We start from the raw sequence: 19,953 nt of genomic DNA on the forward strand, positions 1-19,953 counted from the left end.
ATCAGATACTCTAGAGACTCATGTTTAGGATGTCACATGTAATTACAGTCAAGTGCCATATAACATTTCAGTCAATGACAGATTGCATAAGCTCTAGTGCTCTAAAAAGATCATAATGGGGCTGAACACTTCCTTATTGTCTTGTGGCATAGTCATCACAATGTCATAGTGCAATGCAGTCCCCAAGGTCTTGTGGTGATGCTGGTATAAACAAAATTTCAGGTGTACAAAAGTCTAGCATAAGCAATGAGGTGCAATGCATAACACTTAGCAACAGTAATAAATGTGCAAATGGTTTATGTATTTACTATACTTTGTATCACTGAGTGTGGTATTTCTACTTACAAAAAGGCTTACTGAAAGCATACCATTACACCAATAATAGATTCATACATTGCATTTATACCTTATTCCTTGATGGCATCATTTTCCCTTGTGTTGATTTACTCTGGTATTTTTTGTTCATCATGGCCCTAGGAGTAGTAGGATAGTACATATTTGTATACACATACATACATAGATATATACACACATGCATATATATGTATGTATACATACATATATATTAGATCTGTTTTGTTTCACTGAAAAAGACACATTACTAATAAAAAAACACAGTGGAAAGGCTTTCTCTCATCTTTGGTGCATGAAAGAAGTGGATCATTTGATGGCCATGATGAAGCATCGTAAGGTCAGCATCTGGTGAGACCAAAACCAACCGACTTTCCACTCTTTGTATTATTTCTCGCTGAAGTCAGATTAGCTCAACACAACAGGACAACGATGAGAGCCCCTCCCTGGACCTTTTTAAAGAAACTTCCAAGATGTCCATAGTAGTAGTCTGTCAACTCCTAATCAATGCACAGATTAAACTCCACACTTCAGCTATGTTGAGAACAAAGTATTTTGGCCAATTGAAAGTGCAATTCAATAAATATTATTAAATTCATGTTTTATGAAATACCCAGGGATTGAAAGTGAGGTTTATGAAACTAAAGAAACCAGAAGTCCCATGCTATTGAGTGTCCTTGTGCATCACCTTTTCCCAGTGTCTCTTAATGCCAGAACTTGAGTGACATGGCTTTAAGATTTAAGTGTACAGCAGGTATTCATTCATTCACTCCTGCAGTCAGTCAGTGAACACATTTGTTAAGTATTTAGTATGTATGGAAACTCTCTTGGTTGCTAAGGCTGACTACATACACTAGGATCAAACACTAACCTGTGCTTCTTATAGAACATAAACGTAATTCTTAGCCAGTATTAAGACATCCACATAAGAAAAGGCAAAAAGTCAACTAACTATTTTATTACAGTATCTATTTTCTTCAGGGATTCTTGCCTATGCTAAACAGCCTTTCCTAGACTGACTCTTTTTCCAACTTACATCCTGTGTTTTAACGCTGACTTCTCTATTGATTTCAGGTGCTCCAGACTTCTCAACAGGATTAATTAATAGATTCACTCTATTTGATCTTCTGTTGGATTCCTGTCTCCAACTCCTGGCCTGAGACTCTGATACAGTGAGACTTTGGTTCATGAAATTAATTCGTTCCATGATTCTTGTCGCAAACCAAATTGGATGAGAGGCAAATCAAATTCAGGGGTGAAGGTTCAATGTTGACCTTATGGAGAAATTTGATTCAGTTCTCATGCAGTTTGGTTTGTGACCAGAATCACAGAAGTAGTTAAGTTCATGAATCGAGGCACTACCTCTTCAAGAGGAGCAGAGTCTGTTTTCCCGCTTTGATTCTGAGCCACCCTTATGATTTATTTGGACCAAAAAAAAGCACATGAAATTGACATTGTTCCACGTGGAGCTTAGACCTCAAGTGCCTTTGTGTGGTTTTCATCTTTCTAAAAACCCTGTGACTTCCATGAAAATATACCTAGGATGGCCCATTAGAATACGACTGGAGTAGAGTTGACTCAGCCCAGTAGTCCAAGATTAGGTTCCAGAGATATAAGAAAACCCAGAAAATCAGCAAAACTGCTCAGCAGTTGAACTGCTCCGTTCTTGTGGATTCATGAACTAAGAAAATGCTCACTGTTTCATATTTCTGAGTTGCAAAGCATGCTTGGCTGAATACTAAAAGTAGATAACACATAACCCTCATTTGCTAAGAGTTTATGCCAACCAAAAGTCTATTGGAAGCACACTTACTCTAGCAACAATGACATAATACAAGAACTCTAGAAAATTGGAACCACTGTTTGCAATCAGTCTTCCATAATGCACTGGTCTCTAACCATTAACGATATGTTTTTCTGTAGACTTCAGCCCAAACTTAAATAGACATGGCAGCAAGAAGAGAGACCAAGGTGGTGTTTTTTCCAACACTCTTCAGCAGCTTTGAGAGACAATGAAGTATTGGAGAAAGGAAAGACGAATGGATGGCACAAGAAAAGTAGGAGCTGAAGTACAGGCGACCTAGATGACAAAACCTTCTGCATGTTCAACTGAATCATTCCAGATGTTTCCATCTTATCGTGGCATCCAAGGACAAGAAGTCATGAGGGTTGTTCTGGGCATCTTTCCTCCAGAAACTCTGTGGTAGAATAGTAGATGCAACTATAGAAATAATATCAGTTAAGAAAGTAGTTTCTTATCATAGACCTCTGCATGTGGGCTCCCATATCCAGGCTTTTAGAAAGATACGCAGGATGTGGTGATGGCGTTGGCATATGTGTATGTAGGGGGCAATGTTTCTGATCAAACATATTCACAAATTTAAAGTTAAAGATGTGATTGCTCCTTGTTTACCAAGCACACCTATTGAATTTATCCACAGAAATAAAATGTGTTTTACTCTGTGTTTTCATCTTTTCCATTGCCACTGTGCACTGATTAAAACATGTGCCAAACAATATTTTTTCTTTTGCTAGTATTTTAAAAAGAGACATGATTTATTCCAGAGAACTTTAATCCAGAACGATTTTGCTGAGGAAGAAAGCATGCTTGCTTAGTTTCTCAGAGTATTATTATCGAGTGATATGCCCTTGTACCATGTGAGTTTTAGGATAAATTACTTGGGACTGGCCTGGTTTAGCAGTGTTACTTAGGTTTAGTTTATAATGAAAAATACTCTGTCTATTCAATTCACTCCACTTAAACACAGTTCATTTATGTTGCTTTGTAGTTTTTATATCTGGACACTTACTTAAAATTTTCTAGTGTTTTATGAATGCATTCATTGCGAAGAACAATGTGTGCCTTATCATCAGAGAAATGCATTTGACTCTCTCTGTGTGAAAAGAAGGCCGGAATGATGGCGTCTCAGCATCAGCAGAGACCACAGTAATTATTTCACAGCTATGCTGATGCAAAAAGATGGCAACTTCGTTTCCAACTTTATGCCTTTCCTCCTCTCTGCTGGATAATCCTCTGAAACACCCATGACTTTCATTCAACTTCTTTAACAGTTTTCATGATGTCTAAGACATTTGAGGCATTGTTTGACAAAGCAATCCCTGGGAAAGAGTTGGCAAGAAGGTCCGCCCCCCCACCCCAGTCACCCCTCTATCTTGGCTCGTCCTCTCACCTCCAACACAGCACTGCCACCAGGTGGGGGAAGGAAGGTGAAGCCTAGGAACAAACACCACCTTATGTGACCCCATGCGATGTGACGTCTTTCTGGCGAAGAAGGCTGAAGATGAAAGATGTACAGGCATTAAAGCGAATGACATAGTCTCAGGGAAAAGCCAGCCGTTGTGTTTGGCTGAAATACAGGATGGTGGGGAGGCAGAATGGATATATGCTGATCTTCTAGAAAGTGAGGAAGCTTTGAAGATGCTTTTAACAGAGTTTCAATATCTTGTGGCACTTAAGAAAAGGTCAGAGATGGTTTAAAACCTGTTGCAATAAGATAGACAGGATAGGATGGCAACAATCATAAAGGTGGGGCTCTGTTTTATTTTTCTTGAGACATTTGAGCGTTTGCATTGACTGACAAAATCAAATGTAAAGGAGAACGGAGAGGGGAAGCATTACATGGTGATTGTATGGCATTTGCCTAACATATACATGAATGAGAATTGGCAGAAAGAAAAGAACTAAGTTTGGAAAAGTTAGTTTAGTTTTTTTATGTGCTAGATATGCAGTAAAAGATCAAAGCTGAGAGAGTTTAGTAACAGAATTGCATTCTTGAGTTCAGGAGAGAATTTGGAGTGAGAACTATAGATTTGAGAACGATACGAGGTTAGTGTTAGGCACTAAATAAGCCAGACTGCCCAGGGAGGAGATGCGTCCTGAGAAAACGAGAAACAGATGCTAGCAAGAACGGGACAGGAAAGTAAGTCAACCAAAAGAGAAGTGAAAACAAAATATTTCAAAGAGTTTCTAAGTGAAACTTCTTTGGCAAATTGTCTTTGATTTAAACTATTTACCATATTGTATTCATAGATTTATTTGAATTTTTGTATATGGCAAAAGATGAAAGGTAACAATCGAAAATCCATGTTTATTCTCCTATTTTAAAGTGACATCCTCTGTTACTATACAGGGAAATCATTGCTGGTTTTAAGCCTCAAAGTTAGATTACTTCTTTGTGTTATCTGAATCATTTTTTTTCGTCTTACGGCACACTATTAGTTTCAACTGAGTTTTGTAGTTATTATCTTTTTAAAATGTATAAATATAATATGATTATTGAACAATTCAAACAGCACAGAAAGGTGTCTCGTAATCAGCTACCCTCACTTCCAGGTTGTTTTCATTTCGTACAGACTCTCCCCGAAGTTTGTCATCTTAATTTTAGATTCACATATACGTATCTGTACACAGAAGTTCTCATAGATCTGCACAACACTTGAACAACATTGCTGCTGAGTTCCTTCAAGTGAGCAAAAATGTTACTGTCCTTCTCTGAGCCCAAATATTCTCTTGGTCTGTCGATGTCAGACCGACCCTCCTACAGATCGTCTTTGGTGCAAGCCCAACGTTTTTCTTCAGATCTGCTGATGTATTCATTACTATCTGTCCCACAGTTTTCTTTTTACTGAACACCCCTTTTGGCATATGCGAAGGTATATGGATGCACTCTTTTGCTCAGCAGATAGTCTTTCCATTCTTTCGGTCTTTCATCTACCTGGGTGGAAGAGCCACAGGCTCTGATGGTTCACTCTTTTTCTAACCTGCAACTTTCTATGAAAGAAAAGGTTTAGAGAATTTTTCACAAATAATATAAAATATAACACTTTCATTAGAAAACAGAAAAATGGATCATTGATCTGGATTTTTTTTCTGTTTTTGTTTTGTTTGTTTGCTTCTTGAGACCGGGTTTTGCTATGCAGTTCAGACTGGCCTCAAAATCGCTATGTAACCCACACTAGCCTCGAACTTATGGCAATCCTCCTGCCTCAACCTTCTGAGTGCTGGGATTACAGGCATATGCTGCCATGCCCAGTCATTGATTTAGTTTTAAGAAAGATTTTTTTTTTTTCCTGCACTCTTGGGAGGTCTTCAAGAAAACTGTTTATAGTGCTTGAGATGTTTGCTCTTACCATGCAGTGTTTTTTTTTTTTTTTCTTTCTTATCAGAAAAATGCAACTAAAAGGATGTGGTCATTTTTTCTTCTTTTATAAAATTTAATTTATTATCACTATCTTTTCTGTATCTATTCTGGCAAAGAATAAATAACAACTGCAAATCCTCTAAAGAAAATTATGTCTGTCTCTGTAATTTTTGATATTTGAGATGAATCTTATTATTCATCTTTCATGCTTGTAGTCTACCATAGGTCCCAAGTTTCTGTTTGTGATAGTAAAAAGACAAAATGCTAACTCATTTTTTCAAAACAGTTACTTGATGGTCTGTGGTTATAGACAGTGTGGGCAGCACAAGGCTCTTGTCACAACCACCTGCATGAACGACTGCAGTGTCTCACCTTCAGGATAAGCGCTGGCAGCACTCCAGGTAACCCATGCATCCTCGGTGGGTACAGCATGGGATAGAGATTACTAGTATGAAGCACTGAGAGTGCAAGGAAAGGATGTTGCCTTGTTATGCATCTTATCAGAGTCCACCACATCGTTTACCATTCAATAACTAGAATAATTTCTTCCTCCAGTTCCTTTAGGCAGACACCCTTTTGACCTTTTTGTACTGCCCGTATGCGGCACTTTTGGGTCTACTAGGTATTGAAAAGGTGAATTAAATATAGAATGTGCTGCTTCCTTACTTTAAGACTCATGTGGAAATGGCCAAATTACACTTCCAAGTTGTCCTTCAGTTTCCCATCAGTGACATAGTATGAATGTAGTTTCCCTTGGAGTCTTGTTATGGTTTGTGTTTGGATGGCCCCCAACCCTGATACAGTCATGGAATTGGCTGAATCTAGTGTTTGTGATTGGTTAGTTGTCTAGCGCTGGGATTGGCACAGTGTGAGTGCTTCACCCACTCAGGAGCAGGTACCTTGCATACAATATAAGGGATGAAAGGAGGTATACCTTCACGTTTTCATCTTCCTGCCCTTTTTGCTCTTGTTGCTTACATCCACCATGAATGACTGTCTTTTAGCCATGCCACCCTGCCTTGGAGCCATCTGAGTATGGACTGAAACCTCCAAAAACCTGTAGGCTAAATACACCTTTCTTTCCTTCATTTTGGGCATCAAGTGTTTTGTTTCAGCAATGAGAAAAAAGAAACCAAGACAAGTGATGAATAATAGTGGAATAGTTTGCATGAAGTGTTGTTAAATATACCTGATTCCATTAACAAGTCTACAGCAGAAGTTATTTCTAAATTTCCTATAGTTTTCAGAAATAAGCTTGTTGACTATTTTTTTTTTTAATTTGAAAGTGCCTCTGCACATTCAAACAACTATGGATCACAAATATTTGTGAGAAATTTTTATCTATATTGAACATGTAGACATTTATCTTTTCACTATTCACTAAATAATATAGAGGAACTATTTATACAGTGTTTACACTGCACTAGCTATTACTGGTAATCTAGATGTCATTTAAAGTAAACTAAAGGCTATGCAAAAACTATATGCAAATATTATAGCATTTTGTATAATATATTTGGAATATATGAATATTGGTATCCACAGTAATCCTTGAAACAATGCTCCCACTCACCCCACAAATATTGAGGTACTGATGTGATCTGAAACTAATAGAGACCACCACAGGCAAATTCATTCACTGATTTCTTTATAACAAAAACTTCACTTACAATGCTTCCATTTTTCAATATAGCAAAACACACAAGCTTCTACAAAATGCCCTGGAAAGTTAAGTGACACGATGAATTATTTTTGGAATGGTAATTTCAGTCACTAACATCATTACTTCTCATTTTCTTCATGCTCTTGGACACCATTGGAGGGAAGGGAGAGAGTACATTACTGTAATGTGGGTGTCATATAATATGAAATAACTGCATTCATAACTCTCCTACTTACTTGGCAGAAAAATCAATGGCAGCATTTTATCATTGCACCTGGGCACAGTTATGTAGTGTTTCATAGATTATAAACATTTGATAAAGTTATAGGAAAAGCTAGGTAGAGAGGAATATCTAGATGAAAATTGAAAACTAAAGACAAAGATACCTGGGATATCTAGGAAGATAAGGAGTAAGAATTTATTTCATGTCAGTGTCTAACAGCTTCTTCTTTTACATCATATGTTTTCACTTGTTTCAATTAGTGAAACAAGTGGGTCCACACAGCGTTATGCAAATCACATTTTTCACAGGCAAATGCTATCATTTACAGTCCCCTTTGTATTAAAAACAAATACGGCAGCCTTAAAAATTATACACACACAGATGTTTAATTCACTACTTTACTTTGTGGTTGATGTATTTTCCATGGTATCCCATGCATCTCTATCACTGCATGTACAGAACTGTTTTATGGCACTTAGCTTTGACCGTCTATCTTCCCTTGAAGACAGGACTGTGCATATTTCATCTTGGTATCCACGCGCCCTGAACAATGGCTTGTGTACTGTGGGCACTCAGGTTTGGCTGCAGAAATGCCTGAATGAATTTGAGCATTCTAAATTACAATGCAGCATCTCCAGCATTTCATGCATGCACCTTCCTGGCCTTCTTCCTTAGAGATTATCAGCTCATTCATCTCCTGTCATTGTAGATATTTTGCAGATAGGTACAGGAAGACTCATTGATAATTTGCCAAGATATTTGTACTTATGCTAACGTTCATTGTTTTTAGGTATATTCATAAGTTTAAAGAAGAAACAGTGTGTACGCATACATTTGGACTGTAATAAAGAACATCACCAGCAGTTTCTCTGATTTTGACTGAGAGATTTAGTGCAATTCTCAGGACTAACTTCATTTGCCCAGTTATTTCTCATTCACTGAAATAAGTTATTCTTGGGTTGTCATAGCACTGGGTTGTAAAGAACGTAAACTTTGAAATGTTGCTTATTAATGATATCAGAAAAAAATGAGCCTTGTCTTTCTTTATTTGTAATGCACACACATATGGGGCGGAAAACTTTCCCTAGCTGCTGGCACACCGAAGTACATTTTGCTGAGCTGACTTCCAGTGTGGTCTGGTCTCTAAGAGACTGCTGCAACAGACAAAGGCATAAGTAAGACAGGAGAGCTCTGTATTGTGCATGGCCTATCAGCAGTAATGAGTCATAAATGTGCTATGAGTGAAGTACAAAATGAACCTCGTGAAGTTGTTTTTATTGATGTTTATTAATGGGACAATCAGTGTCTTTGGCACTTATAAACACATAACAGATAAAGTTCCTACTCTGGGAAATTTACAGTCTAATTGAAAGAGTTGACAGCTGTTACACTATGTTTTAGTGTACTGGGATGTTCTCCCAAGCATCATGATGCCCATAGGATGGGGTGGGGGTACGGTCTTGACCACTGATGAGCAGGATTCATTGCTTTAAGCCAACTGATATTTCAGATGATCCCAAACACGGCTGCTGCTCTTGCCAATAGGGGGTGATTATGTGGGTACTGCTTACATAAGTTAAGGGAGAATACCAAAAAAGATCCTGAGAATTTTGGAAAATGGAAATGAGCAAATGAAAGAAAGTACAGTTTCCAGTTGCCACACTGACTACACAAAAGCACCCAATCTGGAATTAATCATTTCAGCCATTTATAAGCAGGCTTCTATCTCCCTTTTCATAAGTGTCTTGCCCTGCCGTAAATGACATTCTGTTCTATGAAAGTATAATGTGAAAATCTACTGATAAGCCAAATAATAAAAACTTTATAGCATGTCAGGGCTTTTATTATTATTATTATTTAACCTCAATCAAGTTATAATACTGAACACATGTATCCTTGGCCTAAATCACCTTGTCAAGTTTAACTGTATATTCGACTTCATTTACATGACATATGATCTAATACTGGAGAACAACAATACCATTGTAGTGTTAATTGAAAACTCCAAACTGAGGGCCAGGAGAAACCACTGGGCTGATTGCTGAGGGTCCCAGGGAAGGGGATCTATTTCCACACCTGCAGTTGGTCCATAACACTAACATTGTTACTAACATCTGGGTCTAATCAGTCCAGAGGCCTTGATATGCTGCTCCTGGGGCACATAAATTTAGCATTACATTCACTTTAAAAGCCCCCTCTTTCAGGTTTTTAAGGACAAGATAGATTCATGGCTCCATAGAGTCTAACAAAGTAGAAACCACAAACAGAGTAAGTTACTGCCACAGGCCCTGTGGACTTGACTTACCAACTTTTTGCCACTTCTATAATGGAATTTTATGTTCGGCGCTGGCTATCAAAAATGTGTTTCCACCAAAAATGAAGTTTGACTGAAAGGTTGTATTAAGAATAAAAGCAAATCCTCAGAAGGGGAGCCAATCTGTATAAATCAGGCTTCATATAAGGATATGAGATAATATTGAACAGAAAAGTCTGAGCTTAAGAATAGTAATTTGCCTCATTTGCTTTGTAACTGAAAGGCCTTTTAGAGTTGACCCTTCTTAGTGCGTTTAAGGAGATTTGCACCAAAAGGGACTCATTTGAAGAAAAGTTAAAGACTTTTAGGTCTTCCAACGGGACGATGCGTGGAAGGCTACTAAGAACGGAAAGTCTGCTTGCCCTGATATTTTCTGAAACTGCTTTGCAAAGCACAGTTTTCACAGAAAGTTTTGCTGCCACTCAACATAACAATACCAAAAACTCTCTTGTGTTTTATATAGTTTTCTTAGGGAACCAAAAAGTCCCAAAAGAAGAAACATAGCCCATATGACTTGCACAGCAATATTTACTACTAAAGTTATACATATAGAAGAAAATAAAATAAAAAGCAAAACTATTGGCAGTGTTTACAACTACTTCACTTGTGTGCCTGAGACCAATTTGTTGCACGGTATTGTTTTAATGTTTTCATTTGGGGTTTTAAATCTTTTTTCCCATCTTTCCTTCAACTTTGCTAAAAGAATCACTTGCTGTAGCTAGAAAGTTACAAAGCAATTGTATGTCAAAATTTGTACTTGCTGGCTGCACCGTTTTATTTATTTATTGGCTCAAATGTGAGTGTTTGGATAAGTTGCTCATTTAATGAGCATCCCTAAATGATCTAACTGTGGAAATAAGGATACAAGTGAGATTAATGATCAACAAATAGAAGTGGGAAGAGGGAAGGCATTGTTCTTTGGATTGAAAGTCAATAATAGGATAGGCATTTTTCCCCTTCTAGTTTAGAGACCTTCTAGTTTAGAGACCTATGGTGCTGTGGTACCTAACTTAGCCAAACACTTCATCAGTGGATCAATTTCTTTCTAGTCATGGGCTCTGTTTTTTTTTTTTTTTTTTTTTTTTTTTTTTAAAGAGGTTTGCATCCAAAGGGACTTCAGAAGAAAAAAAGATAAATACACATAGCTATAACCTTTGAGTAAAATATATATAACTTAAATGTTTTTGTATAAAAATACACCAGTTTACTAGAAAATATTAATTTTGTGTATAGAAAAGATTTCCAGCTTTCTTGGGTAGAGTACAGGTGAGAAAACCAATAGTCCCCCAAAAATACTATTTAGCTAAGAATATAGTGTTTATAAAGAACGGTTCAGATGATGTTCAAATTACTATAAATAAGAAAAATGGAATTTGATTTTACATTGAAAACATACTCCCCAGTATTTATTTTAAAGAGAATATTTTCAATTATCTGGAAAATCCAGGGATACAAACATGGTTACTTAACAAAGCCACGTAGACAAGTGAAATCGGGATAAACGTTTTGATTTGTGATCAGAGTATTAAGAATGGTGAAGCCCATGAACAGAGCATCCCCTACACACAGAAACTGTTGGAGGTATTTGCAACAGTACTCATGACTAAGGCTCCCTTCTTCTAACCTACCTTGTCAGATAGCTTGATTCTTACATCAAAGGATTTTTGTGCAAGTATTTATCCTGTCAGTCTTTGATTTGGCTTCTAGAATCTTGAGGGTGCTCTCAGAGTCAGCATGTTATGATTGATATATTGTGCTCACATTAGTCTTTCTGTTTTATATTTTGAAGCTAGCTTAAAGCTGTGTCATGGAAGTTACATCGGTTTAAATTATAATGTGCATTTATAAAGGTATAGAGTTTATTTCATTTGTTTAATGAAAAGTGAGAGGCATGGTATGAGGCTGGAAGAATTCTGATGAGACAGGATAAAAAGTGTTGACAATTTGCCATTTACCAAATAATGCTGTGGTAAAACCTTATATTAGATCTGTTTAAAAGCTCTTCAATGTTCAGTTGAAGTACATTTTGTAAGAACCTTATTCCAGTAAGCTTAGTTTTGCAACCCTGAACACTTTCGGGAAGTGATTACATGATTTGCTAACAGACCATTTGATGGTGATTTAGGAATGTAACCTAAATCATTATTAAATTTTAGTTTGCTACCTTGAAAAGTTATGAAACACCTATGCTTGGCCACAGATCTGGATTTGAATCCATAATGAGGGATGCAAAGGGAAATTTGAGACAGTAGCTTTATCCTTTGGTATAGATGCAATTGAGGCATCCCGAAACAGAATTAGGGATAGGCTGTAGCAGGGCTGCAATAACAATGTACAAAAGACCATTCTAAATCAGCCAAAGCTTGCATAATTGTGGGCTACTAATATTTTCCCAATATTATTAATAGTTATCTCTGATCTGCTGCAAGACAAGTACATGATACGTAGTTTATTTATCACAACAGCAGAAAAAAATGAATAAGGAAATTGCAGTTCAAAGAGATTAAGTAACATGGCCACATCCACACAAGGAAAAGGACTCTGACAGTTCGCATACCTCGTTCCTCTGAAAAGAAGGGATCAAAGTACTTTAAACGACTTCACAGTTAGTCCTTATGTATTGGTGCAATTATTGATTAATGGTCCTCCGACTTTGTGAAAACAGGGACTGTCTCTTTTATTTCAGAACTTGGGAGCAGTCCTAACACATTATAGGTGTAGAGTAGTTTCCTGTCCTGTTCCTATGCATGTAGCTGATCTCACACCAAGTGGATATGCTGGTATATGTCCTTCGTTTGTGTGTGTGTGTCTGTGTGAGTGTGTGCGCACATGCACATGCGCGCACTCAGGATTGGGAAGCTTTATCTTTCTGTGACTCATATTTACGCCTTAAATAGATTTTTTCCCTTAGTTTGCTTATTTTATTTTTATCACCTCTGTACACCAAGCCTCTCCAGTTTCCAGGGAGAAACTTAGAACTGTGGGACAATGTTAGTAGCACCTGACTTCTTATACTTAAGCATTGCTCTTGACTTACAATATCTATAGACCAAAATTGTAGTCTTTTCTCTTTTCTGTCATCAGCAAGTAAGGTCATTCCCAATGACCTGTCCCTTGCAAATGAGATCCTCATCATAACTATAGGTCTGTACATTGGGAGGCTGCAGTGTATTCAAGGGTAGAGCTCAAACTGAGGGTTCTGCTAATCTTGATTTTGCACTGTTCCTGGAGGGAGTAATAAGCTTTACATCCTTGGTAACACAGAATTTGTGAGTTGGTGTCCTGATTCTTGAAACAATTTGCTACCAAATGCTTGCAAGAAAAGAATGACCTGTAGTGCAAGAAGTAGCAGAAAATAAGAGTTGGAGAGTTGTTTTAAACATGCAAGAATGACACACCTTAACTGGGTCATTTTGATTTTCTTTTCGAGTTTTTGTTTGTTTAATCCCATTGAGTTCTTTTCAAGTTGAGGAGGTTTGTAGAAACCACTTCCTCTGCATGGATTGCCCACTGCATCACATTGACACACTCTCTTCCACCTGCTGGGTCTCAGTCTAAATAAATTTCACCTCATCAGACCGATGACTAGAAGTATTAAGAGAACTGTTCTTTGTCCCTGTCATTCTCTGTTGGCTGTTTGTTTCTTTCATAGCACTTGCCACGATTCATACCTTTATATTGTTTTGCTTACTTACTACTTAATGTCCGTTCTTCTATTCCATCCTGCTAAAGGACAGGATCATATCTGCTTTAAAGCCTTTCAGGCACCAAGAAACCTTAATAAGCATTCAAAAGTAGGCCCATATTGCTTTTACTGAGCATGTATTACAGGGCAAAATTCTACTCAAGATTTTAGGAGAAGTCTTGATGCAGTGAACTTTCAAAAACACTATATCTCCAAGAAGGGTTTCAAGTAACTAGCTAGGCCTCAATTCAAAAAGGAGTCTAGTAACCATATGCTTACCGTGGGTCACACACATGCTTATGCTCCTGGAGGAGCCATAGACGGAACTTTATGGCCCTTGCCTGAGTATGTTCCTATTTCAGTTCCCAAGATAATCACACTCCAAAAAGTTCCATGTTGTCACCCAGTCCTGACCAATGAGTTGTGATCTGCCATCAGCCGATCATAACTGAACACTTCCCAAATACTTGGCTCCCTCATTTGCATGATAGGCCAGAGTAAGAACCGGGACAGACCTTTCTCTGTGTAAAGCAGCCCCCTCTTTGTTCCTTCAGAGCACACTTTCACTTTGTATGAAAGGCTGCACCTCCCAGGTTTGCAAACTGTTTTCTTTTATTTCTTTTATTTTTAATAAAGCTTTTCTTTTTATCTTAAATTATTTCCTTGTGAGTTTTTGTTGACAACACCTAAGGGCAAAACCTTATTTATTGAATGAATTTATGAACTATAATTTACTTCATTTCTGTTTCATATTATTCCCCTTTTATCCACAGCAGATATATTTCAAGATCCCCACTGGATGCCTGAAACTGGATTGTCCTGAACCCTAGGTATTTTATCCTGTGTATTCATAGAAAAAAGCAATGCCTTTTCCATCTTAGCTCAGACCTTATCATATAATGTGGCTATAACTCTTACAGTTTTGGGTGCAGCATCAAAACTAGCACAGATTTTCTTAATTTCTTTTTTACAATTCCATGAACGGAAGATTCACTCTTACAATACGTCTTAGCAACTGCAACACACGGTTTTTTCTTGTCTTACTAAGAGCTTTTCTCCTTTTCGCTTATTATTATTTGACAGTTTCTCTTTAGCATATCTGAATTACCAACACCAATGTTCATGCCCTTCCGGCGCCACTATGGGTGACTTGAACACAGCACTGTGATACAAGGACAATAGATCTGATACCCTAGATGGCCACTGGGGCATAGTGAGGTGGGCTGCGTGTGTAGCATGGGTATCTGGATACAGGAAAGTTTCACATCGCAGGCAGGATGTAACAGAATGGCCTGACATTTCACCTCAGTAATTAGAGCAGCATGGAGTTCAAAACTTATGAATTGTTTATTTCTATAACTTTTTCCATTTAATATTTTCAGGCTGTGGTGGATGGTGGGTAACTGAAACCACAGAAAGGAAAACCACAGATAAGGGGGTGATTACTGTACTTTTCTCTCTGCCAAAGAAGACCCTCAAGTTTCAAGGCATTGGTGATATCTTTTATGTAAGGAAACTTTAGAAATGACAGTTGGGAATACTTGATATTACACATCTATGGTTTCTCCTATAACCGTAGGATATGTTGTATATACTTCTGTTGAATATCCTTTGACAGCACTTGGCTTTTCTCCCCAAATTATGTGACTAGTATGCCTCAAAAGCAAGCAAGCAGGCAAGCAAACAAACACACACAAAAACAAATTCTGCCAAGAGTGACGTTGGTGGGAAATGAGCGTTTATAACATTAGCCCCAAAACAGTAAAATAAATAAATAAATAATTTTTTAAAATGTTACAAGAATAGTAAAGACAGGAGAGATTCTTGAATTTCTTTAAAGATTTTTGTGGCCAACAGCCTAAAAGATAAGCAATGCTCTGAAAAGAAAATTGGTGTAACACAGGATCATAACTGACCAAGCTTCCAGCAAATTTTAATGCCACAACCATTCAATAAGAATGTGTCTACAAACATTGGCCTATTTAAAAATAGAAATAAATATAACTAAAACAGATAAGTGTAGAAAGCAAGCCATTGAGCTAGTGGAGTGTTCAGGTGTACAAATAGCTGTTTTAAGAGAGTTATACACTATAGAATGCCTAAGAATATAGCACATGGAAGTATAACCTACTGATAATCAAACGAAAGCCCAAGGGCCACAGTGCCAAAGAATAGTTTGGATTGGATTCTTGTTTCAGTGGGATTGTTTTTTTAAGTATTAACCTATTTAACATTTGGAAGTAAAATATTTATATTTTAATAGGAAATCTGCCTTTCATTGTTAAACTAAAGCTCATTGTCCTTGGCTTATTTATTCTTCACAAAAGTATTCTGCTTGTAAATTTTGTGGTTTAATACTTAACATATGAGAAGAAATAATATCAAGAAATTTTAAGAGAGGTATATTTGTGGGCAGGTGGTAATCACAACTTTTGGCTCTTGGACACAATTAATCTGTGGTCTCCAAACCAACTGAAGTAGAACTTTGTACACTTTTAGCCCAATGTAGTAGGTTAGCCCTTTCTTCTGCCCCCAATTTGGTTTTTCTGTCTCAATCTGAGTCATTTTAACCCACACATCAGATCTCACAATGAATGAAAAAAAATTAAATGTTAATTCTGAAATGATATCCATCCTTGTTGATCAATTATGGTATTAACCATTTTTGTTATTATTGCTCTAAGGAAACAACACACTTATCAATAATTTAAATAAAGGACAATATGCTTTATAACTTCTCCATCCATTCCAAAGTCAGATCATGGGTTATAGTTTGTTATTTTTCTGGATTACAAGCATATATTCTGGACAATTATAATTAACATAGTAACTGAGTGACAGAAATTATTCTTATTCTGGTTATTTTTTCCCTGTGCCTCAGTCTTCTTGTGTAAAGTATAGATAAAATACTTGATTTATTACCTTATTAATGTATTTGTTAAGGGAATGGTAGTAGTTATAAATGACAAAGCTCACATTCTCAGTGATTCTACAGAATAAAATTCATGCCTTGCACATATGAATGCCCCTGGTTGGTGTATCTCCTTTGAATAGTAGTTAAATGATTCAGGTTGTGTCTGTATAGTGTACTCACCATCTTTGTATGTAGCATCCAAGTCTGCAAAGCAAAAGAAAGACTCTGAGGAAGGAAAACGGATGCACCATAATGCTTCTGCCTGTGCATATCACACATCACTCCTAGGCAGCACACTGGTTTGGAAGTTACACACCCGGCTCTTAGCTGGAAAGGAGCTGGAGGATATCGTCCTGGTTGGGCTGCTGCTTGTGAGCAGTGACACTCTGCTACGAAGGGAAGTAAGATTCTCTTGCTGAGCTGGTAGCCTTTTTTGCCAAAGCCTAATTTTCAGGATTAAATGAGTGTATTCATGTAAAGAGTTCAGAGCAAAAATCACCACATAGAAACTAGGGAGAGAGAAACCTTTCCTCTCGCCCTTTCCCCTTTTCTTCTTTCTCTTCCCCCTTGTAAGCATTTTCTCCTCCTCCTTCTCTTTTCCTTAAGGTGTTCTGATCATCATCCTTACATTACTACTCAAGCCCAGAAATTTTTATTTGTAATTATTTACCTTTTCCTTAGGATGTTTTTCAGACTCAAAAACTATTATTCTTTTTGCCCTTTGTTGTCCTTTCTTTTATAATTTGCATACATGTGGACCCCTAATATACACTTACCATGAGATATCACACTTGTGTAGTTCTTACTGTATACTTCTGGGAAAATCTTTTGCTTTGGGCTTGTTACTTTCTTTCCTTCTTTCTTTTTTTCTTTCTTTCTTTCTTTCTTTCTTTCTTTCTTTCTTTCTTTCTTTCTTTCTTTCTTTCTTTCTTTCTTCCTTCTTTGTTCTCATTTGTTTGTTTTTGCCTTTTTGTGATTTTTGTTTTGTTTTCCCTGGAGACAGTAACCTGAAATTTCAGCTGGAGGGAACATACATAGGAAGCCGTCCAGTTCTTCTGAGAAGTACTCAATTAAGTTACATAAAAGAGGCCCCCTTTTCTATTTTAAAGCGTTATTGTTCTTGTAGTGAACTTCAAGCTCATTTATACCAGGACAGTGTTTATGTGTTAGGAATATATGAGCTATGCCCTAGAATGTGTCTTAATTTTTCAACTTGTGATAATAAAGATTCTTCCTGCACCAGTCTCTCCAGTTGTTTCCGTCTGCCTTGACGTCAGAAACTTACATATTTTTCTTTAACTTGTAAATTTAACTTGTAAATTTTGAATTAGAATGGTTCAAAAAACACTTTTATTAAATAAGCAATATAATATACTAGTACACTAACTGTAAATTAGTTATAAATACACTTGCTAAAACATCAGTTAATAGATGTGTACCTATAAGAAACATGTATAGAAAAGATTAATCATATATTTTAGAGGATTGTAGTTTGGAATCTTCTTTTTGCAGTGTACGCGTATCAACAAAAATCATACTGCTACATAAACTAAATAATGCAAACGTTTTTAAGGATTGAACATCAAGTGAAGGTTGTGATTCTTGAAAGAAGGAAAACCCAAGGTGAATCCCATAAATATTCATGGTTGTCGTCTTTTTTAAAAAAAATTTTTTTCCTGATATTTTCTGCAGGCACTTTCCTGCCCCAGGGCAGTCCTGGTACTTTACGTAGACTAGTAGTTTCACTTTGCTCAGGAGCATGTTAGAGTTCTAGGCTGGTCTATTCCCTGTGATTTGGTGGACAACATCCCTTATAAGAAAGATCTTCCCAGATTGTATTGCCTAAAACCTTGCACAGAGGTTTACTGCATATTGCTTAAAAGTAATTGAGAAGGCCATAGACAATCAGGATACAAAAGGGCCCAGTAGAAATTTCCTTGTGTAATAATGTGAGACTGTGTTGTTTCATCACACCCAAAATAGAGAGACCTTGCTGAGACATAGTATTAACTGAGACTCCATGCTCTAAAGTAAGGAATACACAGGGTTAAGCTTGAAATAGAACCACATTACCAAAAAAAAAAAATAAAACAGAAGTCCAACAGGTCCAAAATGGTGCACTTGTAGTTCAATTTCTTTCCAGAAGAAATTCAACATCCCTTAAAGAAACACCATAAAATCTAGGCTGCCTACTGCATATTATTAACAATTATAAAATAATTACTAAATATGCAGTGAAACATGAAATAGTGTCAAAGTCAAAAGAAAACTTATTGAAAATGAATGTCAAGGTGATCTAGATTTTGAATTAACAAACAAGATCTTTAAAACAGCTATTTTAAGTATGTTGAGGTATAAAAAAGTAAAATGTCATAATGAATCAACAGAAATGAAATCTGAACAAGTCATTGGAAACTATAAAAAGTAACAGAAAGAAAATTCTACGATGGAAAATATCTTTCAAAATCTAAAATATCAGTGGGACCATCAATCCCTCTTCTGGGTACATATTTTAAATAAATAAAAGCATTGCCATATAAAGTTATTTGCCAGATTATTAGCAAAAGCAAAAATATGGAAAAAGTTAAAAGTCCATTAATAGATAAGTGGATAGAGAAATTGTGGCCTGAATATGCAACAGGATATTATTCAACCTTAAAAACTGATTGAAATCCTGATACTTCCTGCACACAGATAATGGAGGATATTGTGCTAAATGAAATAAACCAGATACAGAAAGAAAATTGCTTGACTGCGGCCCTTCCAGGGGGAGAACCACCAGCAGCTCCTGGCACCATGTTGGAACTTAGGACGCTGTGAAACCAACCAGCTTGCCTCCCTGCTAAGCAATAGTGAACCTACTGATGCACGGCCTAGAGGCAAACATCCCACTTCCCTTACCCCTCTTCTCCTGCCCCCCCCATTAGCAAATGGGAAACAGAAATCTGAGCGTCTCCTGGGAGGTTGACCATAGCAAATAAGGGGGACTTCCTTCTTCCATCTCTCTGAAGGCAAATATTTTTATTAGTGTTTTGCTCTATTCTGATTAATGGTACTGCTCTATTCAATATTCTGTTTTGATAAGTTCTATAATGTTCTGTATTTTATCTCATTTTGATATATGTGATTGAAAGGACAACTATTATAAAGATAACAAAATATACTGTGATACCTAATACTTACTGTTATCCTGGTAACCTGCTCTGAAGCTCTGTATCAATTTCACTGTATGATCTTAGTTGGCTTTATTCTGTCTTGTTCTATTGTATTTTACCACTTTCAAAATAAAATTTAAAAAAAAGAAAAAAATGATGCATAATTTCAGTTTTATGTGAAATCTAAAAAAAGGTAGGACACAAGGAAATAGAGAATAAACCAGTTGTTGTACAAGGTCAAGGAAGGGTAAGAAGAGAGGAAATAGGGAATATGAATCAAAGATACAAAATTTTAGATATTTAGAATAAATGTAACAAATAATGTATAATGTGAAGATTACAGTTAATAAATAGTTGCTATCAGTGAGATTATTGCTGAGTAGATTTTGCATATATTCTCTTGTCAAACCCAAAAATCAGCCACAACTCAAAATGATGAATATGTTAATTTATTTGAACATTGTAACCTTTTTACTGCATATGTCA

General features: G+C 36.7%; 1 long non-coding RNA gene across 3 annotated transcripts in view; it reads left to right on the plus strand.

Annotated features, from left to right (window-relative positions):
- The window catches only part of LOC134473584 (uncharacterized), a 175,601-nt gene extending 169,939 nt beyond the window's left edge, over window positions 1-5,662 (plus strand). For 2 of the 3 annotated variants that reach the window (XR_010043884.1, XR_010043883.1), the window contains exons 8-9: window positions 1,426-1,523; window positions 2,275-5,662. This is a non-coding gene — a long non-coding RNA (uncharacterized LOC134473584). The remainder of the gene's footprint in view (window positions 1-1,425; window positions 1,524-2,274) is intronic. The other variant, XR_010043885.1, reaches the window with a different exon arrangement.
- The last annotated feature ends 14,291 nt before the right edge of the window (window positions 5,663-19,953 follow it).

This window comes from Cavia porcellus, unplaced genomic scaffold (genome assembly GCF_034190915.1).
Source record: "Cavia porcellus strain 051 isolate PalLab524CR breed Dunkin Hartley unplaced genomic scaffold, mCavPor4.1 scaffold_27, whole genome shotgun sequence".
Taxonomy (NCBI): Eukaryota; Metazoa; Chordata; class Mammalia; order Rodentia; family Caviidae; genus Cavia; species Cavia porcellus.